The sequence below is a fragment of the Lepidochelys olivacea genome (assembly GCF_965140295.1).
Source record: "Lepidochelys olivacea isolate rLepOli2 genome assembly, chromosome: 10".
Lineage (NCBI taxonomy): Eukaryota > Metazoa > Chordata > Testudines > Cheloniidae > Lepidochelys > Lepidochelys olivacea.
The window spans coordinates 15,310,341-15,319,093 of record NC_140420.1 but is presented as its reverse complement, the minus strand read 5'-3'; positions in this window follow the sequence as shown (position 1 = coordinate 15,319,093).

Below are 8,753 nucleotides of genomic sequence, written 5' to 3'. Positions count from 1 at the left end.
CTTTGTTTCATTTGCAGTTCTAGATGCTCAATCCTGGGAGATGATGAGCACTTTCAACTCCCACTTAAGTCACTGGGGCAAATCTTCATCAGGACAATTTACATGCACTGAGGCTTTGCCTCAGTTGGACTACTCTTATGCTTATGCCCACACTTAAGTGCTTTGCTGGATTAGTGCCAAAATGTCTAGCTTTAGTGCTAGACTATTTTTATTGAATTAAGTGTGTTGTTTTCCCTGGGCATTGGGGTAAATCCTTTAGATTCAATACAGTTAACGTAGTGCTGGAAAATTGTCATAAATCATACATGTACAGGTGACTGCTCATGTACTGAAGTCATGCATCTTGTGTTATTTTGGAGACTTTGTTATATAATTTAAGATTAAAGAGTGCAAAAATTATATTATGCAGTTAGTAAGCTTGCCAGCTTTGTTAAATTTTAGTAAAAAATTATTTCTGTGTAATGTACATTTGGCTTTCACAAAAAAAATTAAAAGGATTCACATGTAATGAAAGAAAAATAGGTTAAGAAGAGTATATCGGAATAAGAATAACTTTAAAAACCCACAGCATAATTTTTACAGCACCACTAAATATGTGGTTTCAGAGTAGCAGCCGTGTTAGTCTGTATCCGTAAAAAGAAAAGGAATACTTGTGGCACCCCAGACTAACAAATTTATTTATGCTCTAATAAATTAGTTAGTCTCTAAGGTGCCACAAGTGTTCCTTTTCTTTTTACTAAATATGTGCTATAGCTCTGCTAAAGAGGACATTGTGAGTCATGTTCACATTCTGTACTTAATTTCTAGATTAAAAAAAAAAAAAGAAAGAATAGCCCTAGAAGACTAAATGTAATAGATTTATATAACCAGGAAAGACACAGATGGTGCATCTGTGAAACTGTGGTATGAATATTTCTGATTTCTGTACTTCTACATTTCTAAGGGCTCTGCCCATTGAAGTCAATAGTGGTTCTTTGGCTGATTTTGACAGGCACTGAGTCCAGCCATTTTGTTCTCAGAGTGCTGCAGCATGTTAGAGGGGCCATATGATACTGCTGTCTCATGAGACTTCACTTGGGTTCTTTCTTGTTTTCCTTATTTTAAATTAAGTCATTTTAGACTGAAAGTAGACAGTTGCTCTTGTGTATGGAAAAACATAACACCTTAATTCAAAATAACAGGCTTACCCATGCAAACTTTCCTCACATAGCTTGTCTCACTGATTGTCTGCATGAGTAAGGGATTACAGGCCTGAACCCCATGGTTGTATTTAAATATATTTTGTAACCCAGAGCTCAGAAGCTTAGAGGGATGGAACTCTCTGGTCCCTCCAGAGGGAAAAGCCAACCCTGGCCACTCTCATTTACACAAATGGTAACGTTGCTGTTCCACGGTTCCCCATACTGTGTTTTGTTTTATTTGGAATCTATGTTCTAATTGTACAAATGATAATAGATTGTTAATGTAACTGTACTTAAGAAAGGGAATAGGAATTGTGCAAGATATGCACCCCTTCTTTAATATACACGGCACACGTCCTGGGAAAATGCACATTCCTTTTATAGTTTAACCTTCATAACATTATAATAGCCATATTAATTTTACACAAGGTGTAACTGCCTCCCCTGGGCCCACAGAGTTTTCATGCACCCCACCAAAGCGACAGTCCATCCCCAGAGGCACCCCAAGGCTCAATGTTCCCATTATCCCTTTTTCCTGTGCGCGCACACAAAATTCTCTTTTGCCTAACATCCCTTGCACTGCGATTACTCTCTTTTTACACAACTGTACCCCGATTATACTCTCATCTTGTACAACCAGAGACAGCCAGGGGCAGCCAAGTTAAGTTTTAATAGAAACCCCTTACATTTCTTTAGTGATTTTGATTACATTACCCAATAGTCAAACAATTTTGATCAGATTCTCTCTCCGCCTGCTGGCTGCAGCAGTCCCTTATAGACCATTTTTGTGGGGAAAAGGGCCCATTTCCCCTTAGAATAGCTGTAAAAGCTTCTGGGGACAGAAGCATAGTGGTGGTAGTAGCCACTCTACCTGACCCCCTTGGATAATTTAATTACCAAGCTTCCATCCAATGTGACAGCACAGACTTGCAAATACAGTTACATTTATATAGCTGGGTTTTATCATTAAACCAAAATCTTCCTTTTTGTAACACTACAACTGTTACTCTTTAACATCTTTACAACTGTTACCTTTTACCATTTTACAACTTCCAAATGTTTACTTTTCTTCAAATGCTGTATTATTAATTTTTGCAAAAGCTATTTGTAACTTTTTACTTTTTAAAAATTACTTACTGCTACATATAGTTCTTTAAGGTAGTGCAATTTGTCTGTAACAACTTAGCCACCAAGTACAAATATTGCCACACAGCTGCCTTAACCTGTGTCTTTACCTTGAGACTGTCCAAAAAGGCAGTAAAACATTTGTCTTCATAGTTGCCCACAGATCTTTTACTTCAAAAAATTCCAGTGGAATACAGCAAACCTGCGTTATACTTTGTTCAAAATAACCATAAACATTTTATGTAAGTATCCAAGGTACCCTTCATTAAAACTTCAGAAAAACAAAATTGTGGAAAGGCAGGGAGGAGTGGAGGGGGAAGAGGTGGAAAGAAACCAATTAAGCCTGTTAGGTCAGTTCAAAGTACAGGCTACCAGCAACAAATTAAGTAAACTGAGAAAAGGAAGAAGGAAAAGAAGAAAAGGATATAGTTAGCTTTGAGCCAAGAGTAGGCTCCCTGTGTTGAAACAGTTGGGAATCCTTACCCCCCAGGCCCCAGGTTTTTATCCTGGCTCTGAGAGAAGAGAGGAGGTCATTACCTGCTCCTGCAAACCCTGCCATTTTTTACTTTGAAACTTTTTTTCTTCACTTCCCCAGGACCAAGTCCCAGCTCCTGTCTCTAAAGGTAGTCTGTTAACTCTGCTTTTGACTGTAAACCCTGTTGTGCCAAATTGTTTTTAACCACCCCTAACTAATTTACATCCTTTCAGCAGCACCAAACTTGAAAGATTCCTGACAGTTTCCCATAATGCTGTCCTTACTTCAAACCTCTCACAAGTGGACTGAAGTGCCTCCTTTCCCTGGAAGGCATTCAGTCCCAATGGTCAGGGATCTTCTTCCACTACCCATATACCAAAGGCGGGTGGGCTTCTCAGCCACCTCCCATCCCTCTGGCTTCCGTAACACTCCATTTCTTTTTTAATCTCATCCCAGGTTGACCCCTGCACCTGGTATGGTCCCTGGTTCTTCCTTATTCATTTATTCAAAATTTATTTTACCCCGGCTTGCCAGAACCCACAACTACCATCACAAGAGTTTGCTATACCCACTCCAAGCAGCTGCTCTGACTTTTGGGGAGGGGGACTTACAGGCTGCCAAGCACCTATCCGATGCGATGCATCTGAGTCATGGTGCCAAGATGTTAGAGGGCTTATTCCTTCACTCGCTTACTTCCTTGGTCCTTTTTGCATGAACAGAGAGCAACAATACCCAAAGTCTGCAGGTGCAAACAATTTGATGTTTATTGGGGTGAACTTCCAGCAAGCAATAATTTCAGTTTTCTTCCTTAGTGTCCCCCTTCCCAGCTCTTTGCCTGTGTCCCTGTTCCCATTTCCCCCCCTTAGCAAAACATGATTTCAATTCACCACCCTCATTCCCTGTTCCCATTCCCCCCCCTTACTTTCTGATTGACTGCAGACTATATCGTAAAACTTGAGTTCTGCTTAGCTATACCTTAACCAATTATTTTACTGAAATTTAACTAACCAATTCTAACATATTGTAACATGATTATTTAACCAATTATATCCCGCTACCTTAATTGGTTTACACCCAACAAAATTAATTATACAGCAGACAAAAACAGTCACAAAACCAGACAGAGATTATACAGAAAAACAATAGGGAAATTGAGACTATAGTGATAAAACAACAAAGAAATAAGAATTTCACATCCCAGCTATTGATAAGTAAGTTCTTGCAGACAGCATGCTATTAAACTAAGTTTTCTTTTACGTCTTCTAGACTCTTCCCTTTCTCTGGAGGTGATAGGCATTATCAGGACAGGATTGTATTCCTGACAGCCCAATAGCAGCTTATTTCAGTGTGACTAGTTTTAAAATGTAAGGATGTGACCATACACTTCCCAGCTTATGGCTGCCTCTGCTGCTTAGCCAGAGGCCTTAGCCTAAGACTAGGGCCTCAGACTGTCACAGTAAGAGAAGGCCCTTACGCCAGCAGACAGTAATTTTAATTCTTTCTTTTATACCTCTGTAATTAGCTAAGTGACAAGAATACACCTAAATTCTTAAAGTATAGGCCTTTGCAAACAGACCTAAAAAACTATATCCTAACAATATGACCTGGAGTAAGTGTGTCACCCTGAGGTTACTGGTAGTGGACTCTGGTTTGGGAACTGATTCAAGTTCAATAAGAGAAGGTAGAGGCGTTCTGCCATAGAGATCCAGGAACAAGAACTCTGTCTTGCTCTGGGTTCCCCACCTGGATATTCTGAACCATGTGTGGAATGATTCTATGGGACTAGACAGGAGCAGGCTGAACCCGTGATGGTGCAGAGCTGACCTCACAGCAAGACCCAACTGGACTGGCTGTGTAGAGATGACTTAATAGGTAGGCCCAGCAGCATATGGAGTGAGGGCTAGCTCAGTGGTTTGAGCATTGGCCTGCTAAACCCAGGGTTGTGAGTTCAATCCTTGATGGGGTCATTTAGAGATCTGGGGCAAAAATTGGGCATTGGTCCTGCTTTGAGCAAGGGGTTGGACTAGATGACCTCCTGAGGTCCTTTCCAACCCTGATATTCTATGATTCTATAATAGAGCTGATGGCCCAGAACTGGAGCAGGTAGCCGCACACTGCAGTGGGACCACATGGTGTGCACATCTCTAGACTGGAACAGACAGGTGGATGAGAGCCACCAGCTTATGTCCCCTGACTACGACTGGAGCTAACTGGACCTGTGGCAAGGATTGTTCTGTGACTAAATCTGGACCAGATCATTAATATCTGGAGCTATAGGGTTGGCCATAATCCTGATACACTGACTGGGTTTTATACATTTATTGTATTTAATTATGTAAGTGGTGTTAGGGTTCTGTTTGTTTGCCTTCCTTGGCCCACCTATTCCTGTTCTGCTGCTGAGTAAGGGAGTCTAAAAGGTTGCAGTTCTCATGCCAAAGAGCTGGAACAAGGTGTAAATTAAAGTAGCCTTCATTCTATTTTAACATGCACCTTCTGACACCTTTCTTTAGTGCCTCGGCAGTAGAAGGTTACACCAACTTAAACTTCCATACACACCACTAGATTAATGGTTAGTTGCTCCAAGGGAATCTAACTACATGTAGGAGGGTCGACATACACTACCTGATACATCAGCTCTGAATGTGATTGCCTCCCTCTGCCTGTCATGGAGTCCCCAGGGGTGCTTCTGCTGAGAGCCCTTGGATGTGCAGGCTGGAGGTGAGGTGTTTCCCATGGAGTGTTCTTAGCTGTGAAACTTGCTCTGCCTGCTCATCCCCCATAGCCTGGGTTTACTACCTTTCAGAATGACGCACAAGGCACACCTCTTTTGAGTCAAGCACTTGTTTGGCTAGTGACTGTCAGAGTTATTTATCGTAATTGGTTGGGATGGTGCAGAAGCCGGGGCTGTTTGTACTGCGTATGGTGAGCATTTAAAATGGAATCTGGTGTTATATTTAGTTTAGATGCCATAGTGATGCATGCATAAACATAAATAGATCAATACTGGTCTGATAGCAACTCATGTCTTCTACCAGCTCAACTTGCTGGGGTAGATTCAGTGCAAACATTCTTATGCTTAGGGAGACATCTGCTGTGCAAACTGCTAACTACAAGCAGGATTTTCTTACAGCACACCACACATTCCCTCTAGGTCCTGCTCACAAGCTGGTGGATCCCCCCAAATCCATGTGGATCTCATGCTGCTGCCACGGGTGCAGAAACATCTCTATGGAGGCCCTGTGTTGCTGCAGCATCTCTGGGTTCCCTGCAGCTCTGCCCCATTCCCTGGCAGCGCATCTTCATCCAGACCTATTCTAAGGAAAGTATAATATAGCAAGAGGCTGCATTAACCATTCCACCCCCACCATGGTAATACTCTGCTGCTCAGTCCATGTGCTCTTTGTTGCTTTCCCACTTGAAGAAAGCTTGCTGGGTGCCCTTCGCTGCATCTGAGGGATGTGGTGAATGCTACTGTGGAGGCAATTGACTGTCCCTTTACACATGGATAGGAGAGCCCCCTCCATACGTAGGGATCACAAGCACACAAATTGGCCCCATTATCCTCTACCATCCTGGTTGGAAGACAAAACCAGGGAAAACAGGAAGGTGATTTATAACACTTGTTGATTTATGAGCAGGTGCAAACCACTCTCTGTTGGTTCATGAGACTGTGATATTGGAAAGGTCTTGGCCAATTTCCAGCTAACATGGACTTCACTTCATTTTCAAGCTGCAACCTTATTGGCTCTGAAAGCTGCAGAAATTATTTGGGGTTTGTTTTTGCTATCTTGGACTTCAAAAAAGTCTTATAAAATAGGCTTTAGATCCCTTCCTGGCTAGCAGTAGTACCAGCTGGGTGGGTTTCCTTTTATAATCACAGAGGTTGGGACTCAGCAGACAATAGAAAGTCCCTTAAATGGTTACACTTCTACATGGGGAAATGTGGTAGGGAAAGATGCTTAAGATGTTATCCCTGCTGTATTTATTCACATGTCAAACACTATGGCCTAGATACCTTTCAGACTTGTATTCAAAGAAGGTTGGCCCAGTGATTAGGACAACTCAGGTTCAGGCTCCACCATAAACTTCCTTCTCTCTGTGCCTCAGTTCATTATCTGTAAATTAGGGATGATACCACTGCACTATGTCACAGGAGTATGGTGAGGCTAAAGGGAGGTGCTCAGAGACTGTGGTGAGCTCTTTGGATGGAGCTGTGTGAGCACAATTTTCTCACCTGAAGAAGACTTCTGTGTACGCTCGAAAGCTTGTCTCTTTCATCAGCAAAAGTTGGTCCAGTAAAAGCTATTACCTCACCCACCTTGTCTCTGAAATATCCTGGGACCAACAGGGCTACAAATATCATTTTCTCACACAGTTCTGTCAGTTGTTTGTATATGCAATTACCATGGTTGCACATACACTCATTGTTTATGTGCATGAACTCAGTATTTCTGCTATCGGGTATTGTAATTATACATACCAGTGATATGCACATTTTACCGTTATGAAAATGGGGCCCTAGAAGATTCTGAAGCCCCTGGAATCCCCCAGTTGGTACTTTAAAAATCAGACCTTGTAGCACTCAGTTAGTTGTCACAACTGAAATGTGCAGAATTTTAACAATTCAGCTGAATGTGCAGGGCCCACTTCGGTTTCCATGGAAACTGACATCGGCTCACCAAACTCAAGGCAAAGTGTTGGCTGATTATCTGATGATAGTGCTGAGAATTTAAATATACAGTGATTATTCTGAAGCCCTTCACCTTCCTCTTGCTGAACCAATTTCCAGTCTTATCGCATTCAGCAAAGTAGATAAAACTCTGGAAGTTTTGAGTTGGGGCCTCAGTCTGCTATCCAGTCAGGTCTCCAGAAGTGAAAGACAGATTAGTGTCTTGGCCCTTATATTGTGCTAAGAAAATGGGGTAACTGTTCCAAAATCTAGCAAGTAGTAACTGGGTTAATTGAATATGGTACAAACCTGAGGATAATGATTTATTTGCTTTTTAAAATTCAAAAATTTTGGATCTGAATATCTTTGTTTGTAACCCATCCTTATAAATTCTAGGGCCAGATTCTGCTCTTGGTACATTGGTGTAATTTTGGAGTAACTCCACTTTTACCTAGCTTTATAGTGGTATAACTGAGAGAAGAGTTTGGTCCATAGAGTGCTCTGGGGAAAAAAAGCTAAACAGTTAGGGAGGGAGGTTTAGAACATGGCTTTAACCCGGCTTGATATCAAAGGCTTGGTCAACGCTGCAGAGTTGGGGGGCAGTGACCAGTGTTGCAGTAGGACTGGGCCAGCTCCATCAGGGGTGCTGGAGCAGCTGATCAATGGATACTCACAATCTCTGAAAATCCAGCTGTTATCTTTCAGTTAATGTATAGGATGCAGAATTTAAACCCTCATTGTTTAATTTGATCAAAAGCAGCTTATTGACATATGCCATGGATGTGGAAGAAAAATGCAAGAAATATTTAGTTTTGGCTGCTCCTTTTTTTTGATCCGTTTTAACCAGCTCTGGCCCTGAATTTCATCTGAAGTGTGTTTAAACATAGTCTCAAACTGAGATAAATGGTCAGTGGTTAGAGACATGTCTTGAGAATGGATTCCACTCTTTCCAAACAGGTACCGAGTATTCCTTGAGAACTGAATGAATACAAGTGACAATATTGAGTTGAATTGTGGGTGTCCTACACCAGCACTTAAACTCTAATAAAATACATGATCCATCTCGATCCCTCCTGGATGCTGGAGTAGCATGGGGAGGTGCATCGGAAATTAAAATGGCTACTACCTTATGAATTACCAGGTATAACCAACATGACAATCCACTAGATCAGTGGTTCTCCAACTCTTCGATAGTGTGAGCCCATGTTACAACAGAAAAAAACACGATGAGACCCCCTCCCCTTTAACCAAAAAGGAGGGGAAGTGGTTGTCACCCACCTGGACCTGACCAGGGCCCCTAGGT